This window comes from Pelodiscus sinensis, chromosome 4 (genome assembly GCF_052426305.1).
Source record: "Pelodiscus sinensis isolate ZL-2025 chromosome 4, ASM5242630v1, whole genome shotgun sequence".
NCBI lineage: Eukaryota > Metazoa > Chordata > Testudines > Trionychidae > Pelodiscus > Pelodiscus sinensis.
The window spans coordinates 77,487,018-77,511,433 of NC_143055.1; the positions used below are offsets into that span (position 1 = coordinate 77,487,018).

The following is a 24,416-nucleotide window of genomic DNA, read 5'->3' on the forward strand; positions in this document are numbered from 1 at the left end:
TCCCATCAGCAACAGTCATTTCAGCTGGTCAGCAAGTTCAGCTCATAATAGAGGAGCCCCAGTGCAAGTGCTACACTGGCCCACAGTGAAGTCAATTCTGCAGCTCACAACTAGACTCCTAATGGAATCCAAATTAGTTCTGATATTCCACAGTGGAGAGGGTGCTATTGGTGTTGTTTAGGCCCGCAGACAGAGCCCCACCACCAGGTACAAAGACCTGTCCCCAGCCTCTCTCAATTTGACTGGATTTGGAACCCATGCCCCTTGTCTAGCGAGTGCTACTTAGTTTATGGCAAATCCCTTGGTCATAAACAGTTCCACCATTTCATTGTCCTTGATTCAACACTTTTATCCCCCCTGCCTCAATAACAGAGAGACTGGGGATCCCACAGTGGCCAAAGTGACCATTTGGGCTGCTGTGAGCACATACTAGACGGGGTGGGTGTGTCTATGCAAATTGGGTGTATCTATGCAAATGAGATCAGCCCCTGAAGTCTCTTTGCACCACTCACCACAGTTCACCACCAGATGTCAGGGTAGAGCTTGCCCTTACCCTGTTTACATACAGGCTGCATCTAGCCTGGCATGATTTTCTGCAAATGCTTTTAACGGAAAAGTTTTTCCGTTAAAAGCATTTGTAGAAGAGAGCTTCTAGATTGGCAGGATGCTTTTGCGCAAAAGCACTTTTGCGGAAAAGCGTCCGTGCCAATCTAGACGAGGTTTTGCACAAGAAAGCCCCGAGCGCCATTTTCGCCATCGGGGCTTTTTTGCACAAAACAGTTATTACCTGTCTACACTGGCCCTCTTGTGCAAAAGCATTTGCACAAGAGGGCTTATCCCTGAGCGGGAGCATCATAGTGTTTGCGCAAGAACACTGATAATCTTACATTAGATCGTCAGTGTTCTTGCACAAATTCAAGAGGTCAGTCTAGACGCAGCCACAGAAAAGAGGACTCTATCTGGAGAGGCACAATTTGGAGGAGGCCAGAGAGAAAGGCATATTGGGATCCTTCTCTATTTAATAGAGTTGTCCTTAACCAAAACACATTTTCAAATCTTCAGAAAGACTCAGTTTGGCTTTGCTTGCAAGAATGAACAGTGTTTCAAGGGAATTCTTATTAAACATTTAACCAAATCAGATTGCACATCTCTAATAATTAAGTGCTGACATTATGTTCTGCTCTGTACAATAAAGACCTTTCACTGGGCCATAGATTTTACACTCTGGATAATTTTCATTAACATAAAGTTTATGACATAGATCTACTCAAACCACATACAACAATTAATTCCCCCAAATACTCTTCATGCAAAGCTGTTTTTTTAAAACACAAACATGTTTTCTATATACTGTTTTCGATATTAGTATATGTGGCTCAAAACTAGATTAAATATGTTCAAAAAAATCAAGCAGCTAAAAATGCATGGGAAAGTATGGTCCAAACCTTGGGAAGCAAACTTTTGCAATTCCCACTGACTTCAATAGAAACTGTAGATGCTTAGGACCCAGGGCCGGCCTTAGGCCAATTCGCCCAATTCCCCCAAATCAGGCCCCGCACCTAAAAGGGCTCTGCGCCCTAAAGCTGGAAGAGTGCTGGGCGCACTGTGGGAGGGGGCGTCGGCCCTGGAGGACAAGTGAGGTGGCTGCCTGAGCCGCAGGAGGTGTGAGTTGAGCACAGGGTTTCCCTGCGCCGTAGGTGGAGAGGGAGGGGTCTTAGCTACCTCCGGAGTTTGGTGGGGGAGGTAGTTGGTGATTTTTTTTGCTCAACCAAAATTCCTGGGACCCCCGTTGAAACTTTTGTGTGCAGTTTTTTTTTGTTTGTTTTTTCTCAACCAAAGTTGCTGTTTACTGCAGGGTCCCGTCGAAACTGTTCGAATTGGGCCCTGCACTTCCTAAAGCCAGTCCTGTTAGGATCCTTCAGAATTTGTCTGTTGTTAGCTGTCAGAACTAGTTAAATTAATCAAATACATGTTTTGAGGGCAAAACTAGTTCCTGAGGGTTGCATAGAATTTTGTAATCACTGTTCTTCCACTGCCTGTAAAAAAATTTTTTTTAAAAATACGAACAACCTTCTTTTTCTTTTCCCCCCTCTCTTCCCTCCTTCCCCTCTCCCCCATTTCCTGTTAGGTGACAAATGGCTACAGTTATTAACACTAATCTACTACCTTCCAGTTTTAAATTTCTCACTTTTTTGTGCAACGCAAGAGGGGAATGTATTGTGCAAGGAATCTGGTCTGATCATAATCATTTTGTTTGTTATTTTAAAACTATCAAATTTTCTAAACTCAATGGAGAAAGAGTAAGCCATTCATACAGTATTCTGCTCCTTTGCAGAAAGAGAACAGGAGTATAAAATAGTATTCTTATAGTGCAATGTATTCTCCCTATGGGATGTAAATTGCACACTTTGTGCCCAGTCATCCCAAGAGTAAAAACCTGTCCACAAAGAAATATGCCCCAAAATTGCTGATCTCCCACTTGGGAATGGGACACTTACATGTGTGCATAGATATTTGTGTACACACTAGAGATTTTACATATTTGTTAACTGATTTATAAAGTGAGCTGTGTCTACATGAACAAAATAAACAATTTTGATGTAATCTAATAACACAATCCCCAGAGGCAAACAATGCTTCCCATTACAAATCAACCCCTAGATCAAATGCTTCAGAAGACATGGGTGGAGCTTTGCAGTTCTGCAGATATCTGCTTTATATCCATGGCTCATTTCTGAGGATACAGATGCAGATGTGGGTACAGATTTTGTGTCTAGAACCCTGCAAATTTGTGGATATCCACTTTATATTTTTGGGTATTCGAATCCTTGGATGTCAATGCAGATATCTGCGGGTCATTTTTGCAGATATAGATGTGGATGCACATACAAATTTTGTATCTGTGCAGAGCTCTAGAGAGGGACCTTATCTTTAAAGTCACTTGATCAGAGTAGTGGGAAAAGGGAATTAAAAGTTGAGAACTTGTCATAGTTCTGCTCCCAACCCCACAGACATTTAAATCTTAATCATTTAGTTTAAATGCCCATGAATGCCACTGGGAAGAAATGGTCTTTCATGTATCCAGGTGTGAAGCTAAACAAAGCTTGCTGATCAAATTTAACACCCTGAATTGCATCCAGAAGCAACTAAGAAACTAGTGCAGTTATCCGAGAACTGGTGTATCACATTGCCTTTGGCTATTACCATCTTAAAAATGTAAACAGTTCTATAATGCCACTTAAAAATATAAGCAATAACCCATCCTAAAAGTCACAGGTAGAATAATAATCCCAGTTAGAGCTAGAAACCATCCTAAAAGTCACAATAACACGGATTACTGTGACTAAGTCTGGCTCTACAAGAAAAAGTTTTAAACAAAAGACAAAAGTGAAAAAAGGTCCTTTGCCCACTGACATCACTTGGTTTCTTGTGAAGGAGTACATCTACTCAGCAGAGCTAAATCTGAAATAAGCTATGCAACTTGTGCTACATTCACTGCATAGCTTAAGTGAAAATAGCTTATTTCAGCTTATGGCACTGTCTACACAGCAGGAAGTCTGGGAAAAAGCATTTTTCCTCCGACCTCCCTTACTCCTCGTAAAATGAGGATTACAGGAGTTGGAGTAAGAAGTCCTCAAACTCGACATTATTTCAACATTCTGTCATAATAACTGCTTGTGTGTAGATGTGAGCTATGTTATTTCGGAATAACGTTAGTTATTTCAAAATAACACTGCTGTGTAGACATACCCAAAGAGTCCAAGAGCATTCACAGAATAAAATCCTCCTCTAAAAAGGGAAGACAAACACTATAATAAGGAGAAAATACTTCTCCTATGCCATTAAATCCTTCTCAACTACACCTTGTCTGGGCTGAACTTTGTCCTGGTCTCAACCATCTAAGTGCCAGATTTGGCCAGTCACTTGTCAAACACTGATATTACATGTTTTAGATGTGGAAAAAATAAGGAAAGTTTTTATATGTTCTTCTCTGTTCTTCCACACACCTATATTTCCTTACCACCCTTATACTGACCCCCCAAAGATATTGAAAGGAGGGTGAGAAAATAAAGCCTTCCAATAACTACTATAAAAGCTGTCTTGCAGGCAACTGCCACAAATCACTTCTGAGACCTACTGAAGAGAATATATATATGTATCATAGATTACAATCTAGGGCTTCAGGACAGCTAACAAAACCACTTGGGCAATAGGATAAAATGATGTTAACATCTTAAAAAAAAAAGAGTCAGTATAGACACCTGCCTATTATCCATTATCATCCAGACCTTCACTGCTCTTCCTCTGAACATGATGATTCCACCACAGAGACAGTTTGTGGTTGAGGAGTCTTTGGGTGACTATTCTCTTGGATTAGCTAATGTGAACTCCAAAGACTTGGTGCAATAGTTGGTGCACTGAGACCACAGGGTAATATACTGACCAATTATGTTTCCTTGTTTCCTTTTACTTCCTCACCCATCTGTCTATATTCATTTGCTGTCTCTTGTCTTATATTTAGATTTTAAGCTCTTTCTATTCTGTGTTTGTGGGTGTAATACAATGGGGTGTATGACAAGTCTCCTGATCTATAGCTAGGGCTACCAGGCAGTATGGTAATATAAATAATTAGTAATCAGAACTCAGAAACTACAGTCTAAAATCTCCCCTAGTACCTCCAAATATTCACTGAAAAAAATCAGGTCAGAACCTTAGAGAAAATATCACATTTGTTCCCTCCAGCCCTGACCAGCCTGTACAATGGCAGCCACTGTAGATTGTATATTGAATTCGCAAAGTATAGTAAATGGAAAAATCCTCACAAAAGGGAAAACTGTTTCTAAACAAAGTGGGTCTTTGCCCATGAAAGCTTATGCTCCAACATTTCGGTTAGTCTATAAGGTGCCACACGATTCCTCGCCGCTGTTTCTAAACAGAGATAGCTGAAAGTTATAAGGCTGTAAAGAGCCATCTGCTTATTTCACAGAAAAGATCAGCGAATCAAGGATAATCTCATAGAAAGTATGTAATGCTACAATCCCATCTTCATTCTCAGAATCTGAGATTCAGACAACAGGAAGGCCTACCAACATAAAAGACCATCCAAACCTGATCCATAGTCCTAGGATTTTGAGGACTGCCTGGAAATGCTCTAATCTGACTTTAAAAACCTTACTCCCAAAGTAGTCCGATAGGGTAGTGATAGACAGCTAGACCTCTCGCTTGTGAAGATGTGTGAGACTGTATTATTGCTCCCATATCCTATTTAATGTATCAGTGGAGCTACTTTGAAGGATCATGAGATGCCCAGGTCTACAGAGGTAAGCATACGTCAAAATATTCAACGATACAGCTCCTTCACTATCATTACCCAGCTGATCCACTGTCTATGCAAAATCAATTCCTAGATTAAAAGTGTCTTGCTGAAGCTGAACATGGAAAAGTTGAAAATGATACTAATGGGTAGAGGAATGGTTTATTGCCTGAGAACCCTGAAGAAGGAAATATTTGGAGGGGGGCTGCATTTATAGTTGACAATTCCCTAGAGCATCCAGGGAAAATAAATAGTCAGTTTTGGACACCCAACAGCTCTCCCAGCAGTTCGTTTCCCTCAGCACCTCTAACCCACTAGCAGCCCTGAAGATCATCTTCTTCCCTGCCCTCCTGACACCTTCATCACGTGTTCAGCAGCATACAGGAGGTGCTGGGAGTAACGGAAGGAGCAGGGGCAGAGACAGGAAGAGATGGAGGGAGAGGCAGGAACAGGTGAAGCAGGGGTGTGGGAAGGGGTAAAGTGGGCATGGAGCCTGGGGCAGAGCAGGAATCCAGTACACCCTGGGAATAGAGGAAGTCAGTACTTATGCTTGCATTGGTCAGGACAGAGGAGAATAGAAGAGCTCAGCAAGGGGAGAGTCGCTTATTTTTTTTTTGAAAAAGGGAGAACTAAATATTCACACTGTCATTCTCCAAAATATATGTTTGAGCTGCAATGCGGACAGGAGCAAGGAACAGAGAGTCATGGTTGGTAAGTGTTGGGTTTGGATTTTTTTTAATCATTACAAAAAGTGACACAGAAAGGTCACACCTGCTTCTGGATGCTGTGAGAGCTTCAGCATCATGTTTCAAATGATACTTACAGACAAGGTTGAAAAAAAACCTTTATTTATTTTGAATGGGCAACCTGAATAATCGCAAGATATACATTTCTCCATATAGAACCACTTGTGAATAGAATTATAGAATAGATAGTTAAAATTATTTTCACAAATTTTTAAATACCCTAGAGGTAGCAATGCTCATGTTTTTTAGAACAATGAATGGGAAAGATCTAGTGGCTTGATGTAAAGCTGATCTAATAGTGTAAAAATGGTCTCCCAATACAACAGCATTTATTTTCTTTCGCGTTTGAATACTAGACTAAAAAAAATTACTCTGCAACACAATCAACTATTTTCAATGCTAGAAAATATGATAAACTGTACAAGCAAGTAAAAAAGGCAACTTCAAAACTGTGACTGATGTCAAAAGTATTTCACCAAAAGAAGAGAAATCTATAAGCAAAGTTCTTTCCCCTTCTTCTATTTTATTGTAATGGGCTTTATGACAATGTGGATTCGGTTTAAAATTCTGTGCTTTTTTAAATGCTGAAATGCTTTTTTCTCTGTTTCTCATGTAAGAATGAAATAGCACATGCTCCACAATGGAGGCTACTACTCAGCTTTTGTATATTGACAGGATAAAGCCCACAAATGGAGGCAGAAAAGATTAGGCAGTCTTAATGATCTGTAACAAAATCCAGGACTATGTAGCACTTTAAAGACTAACAAGATGGTTTATTAGATGATGAGTTTTCGTGGGCCAGACCCACTTCCTCAGATCAAATAGTGGAAGAAAACAGTCACAACCATATATACCAAAGGATACAATTAAAAAAAATGAACACATATGAAAAGGACAAATCACATTTCAGAACAGAAGGAGGATGCGGGGGGGGGGGGGGGGCAGGGAGAAAGGAAGGTGAATGCCTGTGAGTTAATGATATTAGAGGTGGGGAAGGGTAGATGTCTATGAGTTAATAGTATTAGAGGTGATAATTGGGGAAGCTATCTTTGTAATGGGTAAGATAGCTGGGGTCTTTGTTCAGCCCCCCCGCGGAGAGTGTCGAATTTTAGCATGAATGCCAGTTCAGAGGATTCCCTTTCAAGTGCAGATTTGAATAATTCTATATGGACTCCCTCTGATGGTCGGAATTACAATCTGGATTTCTATATACAAAGCTTCCGCAACAACGCTCAGACTGACATTATTCGCAAACAACAACAAGCAACACACAATCTCAGCCACGCTGAACAACATGCTGTCCAGAATCTCAAAAACAACCTGGACATTATAATCAAACCAACTGACAAAGGTGGTGCTGTGGTCATTATGAATAAGGCCGACTATAACCAAGAGGCAACCAGACAACTCTCCAACACCACATTTTACAAACCCCTCTCCTCTGATCCTACCTCGGAATACCGAAAGAAATTACTCTGTCTCCTTAAAAGCCTCCCTACAGCTACTCAGGAACAAATCCACACAGAAACACCTTCTGACCCCTGACCAGAATTTTTCTATCTGCTTCCCAAGATCCATAAACCTGGACACCCCGGACGCCCCATCATCTCCGGTATTGGCACACTCACTACTGGTCTATCCAGCTATGTAGACTCTCTCCTCAAACCCTACGCAACCAACACCCCGAGCTATCTCCGAGACACTATTGACTTCCTAAGGAAACTACAAAACATCGATAACCTCCCCAATAACACCATCCTTGCCACCATGGATGTAGAAGCACTATACACCAACATCCCACATGAAGACGGATTACAAGCTATTAGAAACACTATCCCAGAGGACACCACTGCCAACCTGATAGCAGACCTATGTAACTTTGTTCTCACCCACAATTATTTCTAGTTTGAGAACAACTTATACCTCCAGATCAGCAGCACAGCCATGGGTACATGCATGGCCCCACAGTATGCTAATATCTTTATGGCTGACCTAGAACAACATTTCCTCAACTCCCGTACCCTTTTACCCCTTCTCTACTTACGCTACATCCATGACATCTTTATGATCTGTACGCTTGGCCAAGAAACACTGGAGACATTCCACAGAGATTTCAACAACCAAACACCCCACCATTAACCTCAGCCTGGACCATTCCACATGAGAGATCCATTTCCTGGACACCACAGTACAAACCAACAATGGAAAATTAGACACCACCCTCTACAGAAGACCCACTGACTCATACAGTTACCTACATGCTTCCAGCTCCCATCCAGCACACACCATACGATCCATCATCTATAGCCAAGCCCTTCGATACAACCGCATCTGCTCTAATCCCACTGACAGAGACCAGAAACTTCAGGATCTCTACCAAGCATTTATAAACCTCAACTACCCACCCGGAGAAAAAAAAAGCAAATTGAAAGAGCCAAACGAATACCTAGAAACCATCTACTACAAGAGAGACCCAAGAAAACCAACAATAGAACACCACTTGTCATCACCTACAGCTCCCAACTTAAACCTGTCCAACACATTATCAATAAATTACAGACTATACTGGAACAGGACACTAAACTCCAAGAAGCTCTGGGAGACAGACCCATAGTCTCCTATAGACAACCACCTAACCTCAAGATGATTCTTACCAACAACCACAGGACATACCACACTAATACCAACCCTGGTACCTTCCCTTGCAACAAACCCCGTTGCCACCTTTGTCCACATATTCACTCTGCTGACACCATTATTGGGCCTACCCAAGGGAGTTATAAGATCAAGAATACATATTCCTGCGCCTCCAGAAATATAATCTATGCTATCATGTGCCGAAAGCTTCCGTCTGCTATGTACATTGGACAAACGTCTCAGACACTTTGCCAAAGAATCAATGCCCACAAAACAGACATTAGACAGGATCACAAAGAAAAAACAATTGCTTGCCATTTCAACCAGAAAGGACACTGTCTCAATGACCTAATCACCTGCATCCTACTTCAGAAGACTTTCAAATCTGCACTTGAAAGGGTATCCTCTGAACTGCCATTCATGCTAAAATTCGACACTCTCCGCGGGGGGGCTGAACAAAGACTCCAGCTATCTTACCCATTACAAAGATAGCTTCCCCAATTATCACCTCTAATACTATTAACTCACAGACATCTACCCTTCCCCACCTCTAATATCATTAACTCACAGGCATTCACCTTCCTTTCCCCTCCCCCCCCCCCCCGCATCCCCTTTCTGTTCTGAAAAGTGTTTGTCCTTTTCATATGTGTTCATTTTTTTAAATTGAATCCTTTAGTATATATGGTTGTGACTATTTTCTTCCACTATTTGACCTGAGGAAGTGGGTCTGGCCCACGAAAGCTCATCATCTAATAAACCATCTTGTTAGTCTTTAAAGTGCTACATAGTCCTATATTTTGTTTCAGCTACACCAGACTAACACGGCTACATTTCTATCACTATTCTTAATGATCTGTGTATACCATAAAATGAAACACATACTGAAATGCACGACAATAATTATGGGTCCATATGTAAACAAGAAATACATGTTTCTTAGCAGAGTGGGAAACAAAATTTCCAAAGCAGAAGCAATTAGGTATTTTTGTCACCTCTGAAAGGACAAGGGTAATGGGAACATGATTCAAATGGTGCTCCAAATAGTTGCCACAGATATCAAGTATTCTGTGGAGTACACCATTTATTTGACACAAACAAACACATTGTGATCTAGAATGATCCATTCCTATCACTGCAAATAGGAATTAATGTCAGAAAAAAAAAAAAAAAAGCTAAGGAAGCTTCTGAGCTCCTAAGAGTCAACACTCAACTTATTTGTAGCAATGATACAGAGATGCTATTTTCATTATCATACTGAACATCATCCTCATAGACTCATAGACTTTAAGGTCAGAAGGGACCATTATGATCATCTAGTCTGACCCCCTGCACAGTGCAGGCCACAAAATCTCACCCACCCCTCCTAGAATAATCCTCACCTATATCTCAGATATTGAAGCCTTCAAATACTTTGAAGACCCCAAGATGCAGAGAATCCTCTAGCTGTGATCTATACCCCATGCTACAGAGGAAGGCGAAAAATCTCCAGGGCCTCTGCCAATCTACACTGGAGGAAAATTCCTTCCTGACCCCAAATATGGCGATCAGCTAAACCCTGAGCATGTGGGCAAGACTCATCAGCCAGACACCCAGAAAGTTCTCTATAGTAACTCCTATCATCCCTCCATTGACCTATTTCCCACTGATAATGAATGGTCAATTAGTTACCAAGAACATGTTATCTCAAACCATCCCCTTCATAAACCCATCTAGTTTAATCTTGAAACCAGATAGATCTTTTGCCCCCATTACTTCCCTTGGAAGGCCGTTCCAGAACTTCACTCCTCTAATGGTTAGAAACCTTCGTCTAATCTCAAGTCTAAACTTCCTACTAGCCAGCTTATATCCATTTGTTCTTGTGTCCACATTGGTATTAAACTTAAATAATTCCTCTCCCTCCCTGGTATTTATCCCTCTAATATATTTAAAAAGTGCAATCATGTCCCCCCTCAGCCTTCTTTTGGTTAAAGTAAACAAGCCAAGCTCCTTGAGTCTCCTTTCATAAGACAGGTTTTCCATTCCTCGGATCATCCTAGTGGCCCTTCTTTGTACCTGTTCCAGTTTGAATTCACCCTTCTTAAACATGGGAGACCAGAACTGCACACAGTATTCCAAATGGGGTCTCACCAATGCCTTGTATAATGGCACTAACACCTCCTTATCCCTACTGGAAATACCTCGCCTAATACATCCCAAGATCGTATTAGCCTTTTTCACGGCCATGTCACAATGGCGGCTCATAGTCATTCTATAATCAACCAGGACTCTAAGGTCCTTCTCCTCCTCCGTTACTTCCAACTGATGTGTCCCCAGCTTATAACTAAAATTCTTGTTATTAATCCCTAAATGCATAACCTTACACTTCTCACTATTAAATTTCATCCTATTGCTATCACTCCAATTTACAAGATCATCCAGATCTTCCTGTATGATATCCCAATCCTTTTCTGAATTGGCAATAGCTCCCAACTTTGTGTCACCTGCAAATTTTATTAGGACACTTCCACTTTTGGTGCCAAGATCAGCAACAAAAAGATTGAATAAAATTGGCCCCAGAACTGATCCCTGAGGAACACCGCTAGTAACCTTCCTCCAACCTGACAGTTCACCTTTCAGTATAACCCGCTGTAGTCTCCCCTTTAACCAGTTGCTTATCCACCTCTCAACTTTCATATTAATCCCTATCTTTTCCAATTTAACCAATAATTCCCCATGTGGTACTGTATCAAATGCCTTACTAAAGTCGAGGTAGATTAGATCCACTGCATTTCCTTTATCTAAAAAATCTGTTACTTTCTCAAAAAAGGAGATCAGGTTGGTTTGGCACGATCTACCTTTTGTAAAACCATGTTGTAATTTGTCCCAATTGCCATTAGCCTCAATGTCTCTAACTACTTTCTCCTTCAAAATTTTTTCCAGGATCTTACATACTACAGATGTCAAACTAACAGGCCTATAGTTACCCGGGTCGCTTTTTTTCCCTTTCTTAAAAATCGGAACTATATTAGCAATTCTCCAGTCAAATCCTGAAAGTAACACACCCTCAGAATTGATATCTCTATGAATTACAGTATAACTTCATATCTTCGTTTGTACAAATGCTAATTCAATGGCACTGAAAGATCATTTGGGGTATTTTCAGCTCAATGGAAATAGCATTTAAAGTAATTGAAGCAGAACCTTGTTACTGTAATTATAAATTACAGTCAATATGAGGCACACCTGCATAGTGAAACTAAAATGTATCCCATAACTCTTGGCTTATGTGGGACTCCTTCTCTCCCCCTCCCCTCCCAAACCAGTAAAGTATTTTTAAATAATTTTTACATAATTATTTTTAAATAAAATACTTGGTTTTCCATTCCAGTAACCAAAACCTTCATTTTTACCACTTGATCTTGAATATTCAAGGTGTTTATGAGTTTTATATAGTTTCACTATATTTACTTGAAAGTAACATGCAAGTACAAAGACATAATAGACCCACTGTTTTATCGTTGATGGCAATCTAGAGAAACATGCATAAGCCTTTAGTATTTTCAGACATGTTTCAAATGAGACACAAATCTCCAAAAAACAATGAAATCCTTTATGGATTCAATTGGAATTTAATGTGAACTCTTTGATCTGAGATCCCTACATGACCAAGTCTCACTGACAACCTAAGGAAAAATGACCTTTGCTTTTGTCACAATACTAGTGTTATTTCAGTTTAGAGTGTCAATTTAGTAAAAAACATTCATGCTAGAGTTACAGATTTTAAGAAAATATTTACATAGATCTAATGAAGTGATAACCATTTACACCAGTTCAGGATCTGCCCCAAATTGTTTAAATATATTGTATCATGGTTGGTAGTCTTTCATTATATCACTTTTCAAAGACTACAGCTAAAGTCTTCAAAATGATTACTTATTTTGTCTGCCCATTTAGAGATGCCTTAGGAACACTGATTTTCAGAGCATGGCTGATTAAAACTTTCTGAAAATCTGACCCCTTTAAGATGTCTTAAATTGAACTTCAAAAAATTGAGACATTTAAAATTACTATTCTTTTTTAAAATGTTGGTCATATATGCACATACACAAACACACATTCACATTGGTGTATGCACAAAGGAGTAAATATAAATAAAGTTGTGTTTTCTTTCAAACAAGTGTTACAATGCTCTGTGTCCTGGCAAATTCAGTGCTAGTAGTGCAAAATTATGCAGTTATTTCCAGAATGCAGTTTTGCTACTAATTTCTGTGAGTGCAGAACTGGAGCCATTTTAGCAACTCTGTACAAGTATTTTTTTTAATGTCACATAGATATTACCAAAGTACCCTTGATATGTCATGACAGCATTCTTTTAAAGGTAAAATGCAAATGAGTAATGAAAACCAACATTATCTTTGTTTTACTGTTCATCTTTAAGAGCCATCTACACAAGCAGAAATTAAATCCATTTTCAAAAATGGCTCAAGTAACACAGTTTCAGCTATATATTTGTGCTAAATTAAAATGTTTCAGTAATCCCTTCTAGTAAGTTCACACTTTCTCCTTGGAAACCATGTTAGAAATGCTTTGAAATACTCAGAATCCTGGCTCATGTATGCTAGAATACTTCATTAGCATTTTCCTGTTATGAAAGGCAGATAAATGGCCAAATATTTTCATACCATTTTCTAAAAATGTTCAGATGTGTCCCTTTTTCACATGCATTGCAATATACTACACCACCATATTTACTGCATTGACACGATTGCATAGCGTACTTTTTTATTTTTCCACTTAGGGCTTGATCCTGCTCCCATAGATGTCAATGGGAGATTTGCTTTAGTAAAAACAGAATCAGGCCCTCAGCTTGCGGGCTTTGTGCTTCACATTATCAGAGAGCAAAATCATCAAGTTATATAGTTATCCTGTCCATGTTACAAAGCAACCTTTAGTATTTGGGCATAACACTTAAATATTAGCCAGATGTAATGAAATGTTTGAAATAAACATTGATACTATTTTTATAAACCCAAATACTATTCTCACCGGTACTCACAATCTATAGCACAGGACCTCAATTCTGCTCTATTCTGTTTTTTTTTTAATCTGTCACTCCCCCTTTAGTACTATTTAAGAAAATCAGTTGCATCATCAACAAGTATTATTACTCTTTCACTCTGTGCCCAATCCTATAAAGAGATGAGACCTGCCAGTAAGCTGTAGCTCAGGACTCCCAAGTCCCACTGTAGTCAACTGTTTGAAGCACTTAGCCAACTGAGCAAATGGCTCTTACACTTCCAACAGAGCTACTGGGGTCTACCTGAAATGTGCTTGGAGACTTTTCAAAATGCAGATTATTGATCCAACTAATTGTAACCGCTCCAAATGGTTTAAATCCCTATTTTGTGCATTGCTAAAATAACATCATAGCAGCTTTTGGTGTAATTGGCACATACCAGAATTACATAATTATTGCATGCATGCATCCAAGGAAGAGCCCAGGACCTAGACTGCAAAGCATGACCAAGGACTTGATAAATGAATTGGGACAGAGCTGGAAAGTGTAGTGGACCATGGGAAGAATCCTTCCTCTGGGTTACTGAGTTACACAGTCATCTACACTGGTAGTTCTGAACCTTTCCAGTACTGTAACTCTTTCACGAGTCTGGTTTGTCTTGTGTATCTCCAAGTTTCACTTCACTTAGAAACTACTTACTTACAAAATCAGACATAAAAATACAAAATGTAACAGACACTATTACTGAAAAAGTGCTTCCTTTCTCATTTTTATTATATAATTAAAATAAATCAACTGGAATATAAATATTGTATTTACATTTCAGGATATATTATAGAGTAGGATAAATTAGTCATTGTCTATGTGAAATTTTAGTTTGTAGTGACTTTGCTACTGCTTTTTATATAGCCTGAAGTATAATTAGGTGAATGCTTAGATAAGTTGATGTACCCCCTGGAACATCTCTGTGTATCCCCCAGGGGTAGGCATACCCAGAGGTGTCTCTAAAGAGGTGTGGAGCCCTGGGGAGAAGTGACAAATCCATCATTTCTGGATCAACCCATCACTTCCACAACTATGCCAGCCCAAAGGGTCCTCTAAAGTTCAGGCCTGGAGAAGTCACCCCAATTAGCCATACGCTAGGGACAGCTCTGTGCGCAGTGGTTCTCAACCTGCTGCCCAATTAGCACACAGCTGCAGCCTCTGTGACGTCCTCAAGGCCATACAGGTAGTCATAGAATCATAGGGTTGGAATAGACCTCAGGAGGTCAGGAGTCCAACCCCCTGCTAAACACACGACCAACCCTAATTAAATTATCTCAATCATTTGATGTAGCCTAAACAACATGTATTGGGGCCACAATGGTAAATAAGTTGAGAACCATTGCAGTCTAGCTCACCTACTACCATGTCCCTTAAATTACTCCTTCCCAGGGTATGTCTAAACTACATCCCTTTTTCGATAAAGGGATGTAAATTAGACATATCAAAATTGTAAATGAAGCTGGGATTTGAATTTCCTGTTTCATTTGCATAATGGCGGACGTGGCTTTTTTTTTTCCCCTCAAAAACCCTATAGTGTAGACATAGCCTCTGAGCAGCACATTCACAACCTGTGCAGAAGAGTCATTCCAGTTGCATTGTCCTTCTACAGCCTTGTGAAAGAAAACTGAGTATTCCCCTAATCTTCTGTTAAAATGTAACAAATGGCATCTTAATTTTCATAAAAAGCTTAGTTTGAATGTGCAGTTCCTACTCTTCTTTCCATCTGAAAACAGGCTGCTAATTGGTGGCTGATACCATGCTTTAGGGGGCTGCAAAATTCAGCAGTTCAACAAGAGTCATTTGAATTCTAGAGACGATTAAAAAAAACAACCAAGGCATTACCTAATTGACTGCTTTGTTTGTTAAGAATGAAAAGCAAGAGTCAAATCTTCTATTTTTCAAATACTTAAAAAAAAAAAAATAAACAGTTTGCTACCAGGCTGAGATATTTTTATTCCCAGCTCATCCCTGGGTCATACTTTTAAATCTTTATAAATAGAAATTTCTAATAACAATGTTGAGATGGCATTCTTAACTACCATAATATAAGAAAATGCAGTGTCCTATTATACCAAAAGCAGCAATAAATAACTGAAATTCAATCAGAGGCTGAAATGAAAAGGTGAGATAATATAGCAACTAGACTTGATCAAATATTGGTTATTGTGAGCATTTTATGTTTTAGTATTTTTGCCTCCAGTGGACTTGAAACTGGAGTTAAAGCCTAATCAGCTTGTCTATGACTAAGAATGCTGTGCCATTAATGTCACAAAGTGAACCTGCTGAATACAGATTGCTTTTGTGAATCTAGCACCAATTCCATACTCTGAACTCTTAAATATCTTTTTTACTGACATTTCTCCTACACTGCACATGACAAGTAAATATGGTCATGGACTCTGTAGGGTAGCTTATTTCCAACAGACTCCACTGGCAGTTTTAGCAGCAAAATGATCACAGGATTAGACTATAAACAGGAAATTACTATTTTCTCTTCTCTTTTGGTATCTAAAACATTTTAACTTCAGCAGTTAACAAATGAAGATACATTTCAGAAATGAATCATGAAGCAAACAACCAAGAGGGTCCCATGCCAAGTTAAATTTGATAATATAGAGCTGAATATCCTGGTCTGATATAAAATAAAGTTATAGTTTTGTCCTAAAACCGAAAATTTCTTATGTCCTGATTCTGCCATCTTAACCCCTCCTCCCCAAAAAACAACCAATCTCAGAAGTTTCTAAAAGATAGGCTGTAAACTAAGATAGTATCAGAAGCCAGCTACTGTAAAAGAATAGGAACCTTATTTTGTACATAATTTATATCTATTAGTGAAAATCTTTTGTTACATTTTTTGTACTCTTCACCCAGGCATTCTGAAGACCAATAGAGTTCACACTGTCTGAAACAGTGTAAATAAAATAATCTCGTTCAAAAAGCGTTACTTACTGACTTCATTTTACAAATGGTAACTTTATGGTACAAATATACTTCCTTTATAAATTCACCAATGTCTGAATAAGAACACACTTAAAATTTCGAAAGAGCATACAAAAATAGATGTATTTGCGATAAATTAAAAAATTGAAAGATTCCCTTTGATTGGTGATTGGCAAAGCAGCTTTGGACCACAGACAAACAGCTAAAAGGAGCCTTGGTATTAGCAGTAGTACTTAAAATAGTATAATCCATGTTACACACATTACACATTGAAAATATAGTGTGGTCAGCAGAGCTACTGATAACATAATATACAATATGCATTATCTTAACAGGTGATTTTATAAAATATGCATTCATTATATATACCTAGTTCTTTTCATCTCTCCTTTCCATCCAAAGAAACTGTAGTGTCAAGCATTCATTAATGGAACACCAGACTGTTTATTTAGCAAAGTACGTTTTAACTTTAACAAGCTTAAAACTATCACGTCTTTGTACCCAATGTACAATTTTAATTCGCTTTCTAATGTATAACCTGAAGGCTAAAAAAAAAAAAAAAAAAAACCAAAATAATAAATGCTGATACAAAACCACATTAAATTTCAAATAGCATAAGACAGATTTCTACAATATCAAACCTTCTGCAACACTGTAACCAGATTTCAATAAATAATGTGACACAAAAGAAGAAAATCAACATGGGGAAAACAGCTATGGAAAATTAAATGAGTGAGTCCCTAATTCTTGGTCTTCTACAATTTCTCATAGTACTGTGATCTTAGCCCTCAATGTCACATTGATAACTGCAGGCATCTACACTTATCAAATGAAAAAATAAAAATAAAAATATTTTGACATGAATTATACTGATACAAGAAGCATAATACTTAATCAAAATATAATATGAAGTATTTACATATTCAGACCTTTTCTCAACATTACTTTGAGTATGATCATACAGGCTTTAGCATCAGGGGCAGAGTCTGCTATCCAAAAATTCAGGAGAGATCCTTCAGTATAAAGTATTGAGGTAATTCTTGCGCAAAAGATTAATAGATTGGAAGATTAACTAAAATGCTAAATTATTTTCTCATAAGGGCTTTTGGAATCCTTCTATTCAGAAAGTTATTTGTGTAGTTTAAATAATGTCCTACTTTTTTCTTATAGTACATCAAAGTCAAATATTTACTTACTAGTTTCATTAATCCCTCTCCCCCAAAAAAACCCAACAAGGAGTCCAGTGGCACTTTAAAGACTAACAAATTTATTAGGGTATTGGGGCATAAGGTTCCATAAGCTACAACTCACTTCAGATGCTGAATAAGAAAGAAAGAAAAGAAAAAAAGGATACACAGAAGGCAGTGTGACATCAGTGCTAATTAAATCAGAGTGGATGTGGCTCATCTCCAACAGTGATGAGGTGAGAGTACCTGATTGGGACATTACCTATTGTAATGCAAGAACTACTAATTGTTTTTTAAATTCTTTCTTCAGCATCTGAGGAAGTGAATTGTAGTTCATGAAAGCTTATGTCCTAATACATTCATTAATTTTTAAAGTGAAAATCATTTTTTTGAGAAGTTTAGGATCGAGTGTTTTTCCAAGCATTTCCATAGAAAATAATTGGTCTTTTTGGAACGTTCTATAAAATCACTAGGATTTGACAAATGGTCTTATCATTGGATAAGCCTTCTATTAAGATGTAAACACGACATGTTCAGTGAAAAGTTACTGATAATTAAATTAAGGACACAGCTTGTATGCACATTGACATAACAATGATAACATACCCTCTATTTCTTTAGCAATCTTGAACCAATGAAAAATGTTTTCCCTCAAGAATTATTTATTATCTGTGCAAGTAGTTCAGTAGCTGTTACATACCTCTTAATTCTCAGATATATCTTTTTAATAAAAAGCTCTCTTAAAATAAATAGCTTCAGAGGGAAGCCGAATTACTGTACTGGATAAGTCTGCACTGGATATCCTTAAAAAAGAACAAATGGCCTGATAACACTTTATAAACTAACAAAACATGTAGATGGTATCATGAGCTTTTGTGGGCACAGCCCACTTAAACTCCAGTCATTTGAAGAAGTGGGCTGTGCCCACGAAAGCTCATGATACCATCTACAAGGTTTGGTAGTCTATAAAGTGCTACCAGACCATTCGTTTTTTAAAATAAATAGTAAGATTATAATGTACTTCAACAAGCTTTAGATCAAGCCCCAGTTCATGCATCAAAGGTTTGTGCTTAGCTTTATGCACTGTGAGTAATCCAATTAAAGTTAATGTAAATTAGTTATTATAATAATAATAATTAATAATAATGTACAATAATATATCTTACTAAGGACAAGGAACTAAAATTAATTTCAGTAGTTATTTAATGACAAATAAAATGACAATTCATCAAAATGGAGACTAGTATGCATCTCGCAATCTGCAGTTAAATTTAACTCATTTGATAGTTTTATTTTATTTAAATGTCTTCAGAAATATAAATAGGATGTATATTTAAGACAGATAAGATTTGTGCAAGAAATGCAAAGAAAATCTGGGAAGACAAGCTGTTAACCCAAAAATGTCACGTATGTGTAACTTCTAGATCATGGCTCTGTGTATGTAAATTTAAATAGCATCAAGAAGCACACATGCACAGCAGGGAAGGAACAATCGCAAAGAACAAGTGTCTTGGGTTTGATTTTTTTTTTTTAAGGACACCAGGAGTAAGAGAGTACTTTAAAGTCTGCTAAAACTCTTGATTTTAAATAAGAAGGTGTATGAGGGAGGAGGTGATTTTGGGGTGTGAAAAATATGGCAGATTACATAGCATACCATCCACAAATGTGTTTACATAATTTTTATGATAATTACAATTTGGAGCCCATCTATTCTAACTGTAAGCAAGTTCCATGACTGTTCCATGCAGAGATTTGTAGAAGAAAAGAAATGAGGGAGGGAAGACCTACCAGAAGAAACATGAACAAACCTAAGTATTACAAATGTCTCCTCTCTTAAAAAACAAACAAACAAAAAAACCCACAATTCTTTTACAATATATTTGCTTTTGGTCCAAAGAACATGCGCTTCACATAAACACACATAAATCTCTACTGGCATACCTGGAAAACTATATATTTTCTTGATTTATTTCTGAATTGTTGTTACTGGAGATATTCTAAATGCTCTTCTCTTTAAAATTTCATCTGTAGCATTGTAGTCTAAAATAGCTAGAAAACCAAATACCATGAATTCTTCTCTCTTTCAAATGTTGCAATACTTTAGATATTCATAGGTTTTCAAAACTGCTGGCTGATATAATGAGAGGATCTGAGATTTATGCATGAATCAGCAACTCCTTGTCATAATGTCATGGTGCAGTGATCCCTGCAGAGCTGTAGGGCTCGATTTAAAATGGAAATGCTCAACCCCCTCTTGAGCCAGCAAGATTAAACTTCCAAGATCTTACATATATTACCTCTGTGCCAAGGCTATTTTATGAATAACTTGTTACTGTCACTGATCTTTTATAATACACACTAGGACATTCTCTTGAAGGGACTCAAATCCCCTTTTAGGATAAAAAAACAAGTCTTCACAAAGCAACTGAAACTGTATAGTGTTTGAAGGGTTAATAGGAAGATTGTCAAGGTTCATCACTTCAGCTGTTTTCTATTTTGATGTAATTACACAATAGAATCTGTTCCTAATACTGGAGAGAAAGAGAGAGAGAGTGATTTTATCGTTGTATGGGTTTAATTATACTGTGCTGAAGGACTAAAAGTTCATTTTACTGGATAACGTCCAGCTTTATGCCATAGATCACCGCCAATACTGTAACCTTGTCACAACTGTTAAAAGCCGAAAGCTCCCAAACACCAGACTGTGGTGTACTGTAGTGACCTTGTAACTTTCCTTTCCCCTTTACTTTCTTCTCTGATTTACGTCACTGGAATCACCTATGCGCATCGAAATCTGCTGCTTCGAGCCCGCTTCCCCCTTAGGGAGAGATTGTACTTTTCTTACTCCTGTGTACCTCTCACGCTTGTCTCCTCCATTATGGGTTGCACTGTCCCACAATGAGAACAAACCACAGCCTCGCATAATCGATTGATGCCAGCTGCTGAAGATTTGCCTCCCCCAAGTATTTGCTGAAGACCGAAATTAACACTCTCAAACGGCAGCCTGAGGCGTGTCTTGCACAACTTCAGTGCAACCTTCGCTATCCAGACCTGTACTGCAAAGCAGAACCTACCTCCCTGCACATTTGTCTTTGGATCATCTATACAGATCAGTAAGGCTCACTCACCAGATTGTTTGCTGCCAGTTTTGACATCTATGCCTCCTCCTTTGAGTGTGCATATGGGAACGCAGTACCTTAAGCAGTATTCCTTTGTGTAAAAGCCACTCGTCCATGGCATAGACTCAGTATTGGTGTGCAATTCGGAAAATACAAATGATGTTTAATTAAACACTTTTTGAGCAGTCGGGACCATGCGCCCTGGGTTTCCTTTAGTTACTTTGCTTACGGACATTGTTGGGTTGTCTGTGTGCGTGCTTACTTTTCGAAATGTGTCCGTTTCAAAAGAATGCTTTACAGACATTTAAAATCGATATCAAATGCTGAGTAGAGTTCCCAGCCTGTCGACAGTTTCATTTGGTAAAAGGGAGAGTTGGGAACGTGGTTTGCTGACTACCTGTTGTTGGAAATAGTCTGCCATCTGCTGGATGCTTGATCTATGGCATTTTTGTCTTCCGTCTGTGAACCTACACTTAAAGGCGCAGAACTCCGTTTTTACAAGTACTGTGTAGACGTATTTAGCTGTCAGAATAGCATTTTGTTTTATTCAGTTACTAATCTACTTCGAATATTAACAGTTTCGCCTGCATATTATAATTGGCTGTGTAGCGTACTGAATTTTAACCTTATGCCTTAAACCAAATTACCAGAAGAGCATCTCTGCTAAGCAAGGCTGATGAACTGACTACAGTAAAATGCCTAGGAAAAGATCCAGCAGCAGTTTTCCCTATGAGTTTCATTTCGCATGAAAGATGCTTTGAGAGTCACTCCAAAAAAGCAAGTTGAGAAAGAACCAGATACAGAATCTCATTACTCCAACAAGAATGAATTTCATAGGATGAGGCAGTGGAAATAGTAATGAGAAATAAACCCCGAATTTTGAAATATTCGGTACATACAATTCTAATTATTTACCTCTCTCAGCTAATACTTGTCTCTGGTAGCCAATCACAAACCTTTCTTGGACGGCAATTGAAGTAGTACTACACCGAATTGTTTTAGTATGAAAAAAAAACTTTAAAACGACGAATGGTCCTGCAGCACCTGCTTTTAGTATGCGTCTCATGAATCAATCCAGACCCAGAAGGCTGATTACAAGAATAAGGTCAGTTGTGATAGATTTGAAAGATACTACCTGCTCTTTGCTCACTGTTCCTTGTAACCATAGGTCATGGGGGTGTTATTGCCCCCACTTTGAGATGGTTTCTATTGTATTCAAGGTTTACCGTGTGGGTTCAATGGCTCTCAGCACCTTGCTATAAAAATTATTCCAGCCCCAATGCTTGTAACGGACCGGGCTGTTATCCTGGATATTGATCTGCAAGTGGCTCGAAAATGGAAGTTTTGGATTTGGCCAGCCACATACAGAAAGACAAAAGGGTAAAGAGAAGCGAAGATATCATCAGCCGGCTGGAAGCCTCTCTCAGCTCTTTAATGACATCAGAACCTTTCGTAAACCTCCATAGGTCATCCAAATTTTGCAGGAGTCGTCTGAGGGAAGATACTGAAGCTCAAGAACGAGTCAGACGCAAACATCCAGATCAGTGTGGTTTGTTTAAGGAAAGCATGATTGCTCCACTTGCGGGAAGAAATCGAAAAGCAGCCATGTTAGTTAGTGATTGTTAGCAGCAGCAAGATTACTGATGCTGCTTCAATTAAATCACAATCAGGAGTTCATTGACTCAGGAGTGGAAAAGCAAGAAAACACAGAGCAATCATTCAGGTTGACCTTGAATTTTACCCAGACTAGAATTTTAAGGCACTTTCCAGTTTAGTTGACAAATTTCCAACACAATATCTTGAAACTACTACCCAGAAGTGTATTCTGGAGTCTCCCGTGATATTTGATGAGGTGAGAAATCTTCAATTAAATAACTTACACTATAGTAGATAACTAATGTAATAAAATTACGAAACTACCTCGCTGTTGGAGGAAATCTGTGTTTTTCCTTCCCTTATTCAAAGTATGCCCTGTATTCCAAAGCACTAAAGATAACAGGAAGGTTATTTTAAAAAATATCTTATTTGGTATTCTATGATCACACTTTTTAAGGACACATTAGAATATGAAAGACTCCAGCTGAGGGTGCAGCTTGCACACACACAATTAAGGGTCGCTTCAGTGTGACCGTGCGATGCTCCCTCTTTAGTGTGCAATAAAATAAGGAAGTCAATTTCCTGAGCTAACATAGTGATAGAAATGTAGCCGTGTTAGTCTGGTGTAGCTGAAACAAAATACAGTTCTATGTAGCACTTTAAAGACTAACAAGATGGTTTATTAGATGATGAGCTTGGGCCAGACCCACTTCCTCAGATAGCTTCCCCAATTATCACCTCTAATACTATTAACTCACAGACAGCTCCCCTTCCCCACCTCTAATATCAACTCACAGGCATTTACCTTCCTTTCCCCCCCCCCCAACCCCCTTCTGTTCTGAAATGTGATTTGTCCTTTTCATATGTGTTCATTTTTTTTAATTGTATCCTTTGGTATATATGGTTGTGACTATTTTCTTCCACTATTTGATCTGAGGAAGTGGGTCTGGCCCACGAAAGCTCATCATCTAATAAACCATCTTGTTAGTCTTTAAAGTGCTACATAGTCCTGTATTTTGTTCCTGAGCTAACAGTGTGTGTTGTCTGTTCTTGTAAACCTGCAATGTGCTCATTTTCACTACAAGACCGAAGATGTGTTAGGAGAGCATGACTCAGATCTGGCGACTCTATAGGAAGCCTTTCGGAGCATGGGGGACGAAATACAGATTTTAATGCTCCACATGGCCAGGCGTGCCTTTTTAGGGATCCTGGAGTTTGAACAATCGTCATTTTAAATGGTTGTTGGATGTTCTAGTCTGTATGACGCGGCTTCCCCTTCAATTTAGAACGACAAATTAGAGCTCTAATCGGCTGGGTCTGAGATGATTTTTCTCGTTAGGCCGTCGCCTAAATGGGCCTTCTCCCTGTCTTTTTTTAAGGTGTTGCGCCACCTCTGTAGAATCAGGGAATCTCATGGGCCACACTGAACGTTCATAATTCATTCCCAGAACTAATTTAAAAGCACCTTCTCATTCAAGAATTAAACAATCCTCCGATATTAAAACAATGCAAAATATGGTCCTAAAATAGTCCCCGTCAGAATTGGTGTGTAGGCACAGACACCACTAGATCGATTTTGTAAGTAGGTCTATGACTTCCATAACTGCAAAGCACCCTTTTTGAGCAATGGCTCTCTGTTTTCATAGAACTAAGACTAGAAACCTGGGCTTTTATATATATATATATATATATATATACACACACACCCCACCCACGGGACGTATTTGTAATAAATATAGGATGACTTATGATGTTCTTGTCTCTTTGATACAAGTATCCATCGAGAAAACAACAGTGGCGCTGGGATTTTAAAATGAGGCAATGATCACGATTCTC

At 38.6% G+C, this 24,416-nt stretch overlaps 1 protein-coding gene across 10 annotated transcripts in view; it reads right to left on the reverse strand.

Annotated features, from left to right (window-relative positions):
• The window catches only part of GRIA2 (glutamate ionotropic receptor AMPA type subunit 2), a 140,138-nt gene that overhangs the window by 113,139 nt on the left and 2,583 nt on the right, over positions 1–24,416 (reverse strand). The window contains exon 1 of one of the 10 annotated variants that reach the window (XM_075930123.2): positions 19,807–20,088. The exons of the other annotated variants lie outside the window; for them this stretch is intronic. The gene's annotated coding sequence lies outside the window, so the exon portion shown is untranslated. Of the gene's footprint in view, positions 1–19,806; positions 20,089–24,416 lie in introns of those variants that run through there. 10 annotated transcript variants of the gene reach the window in all.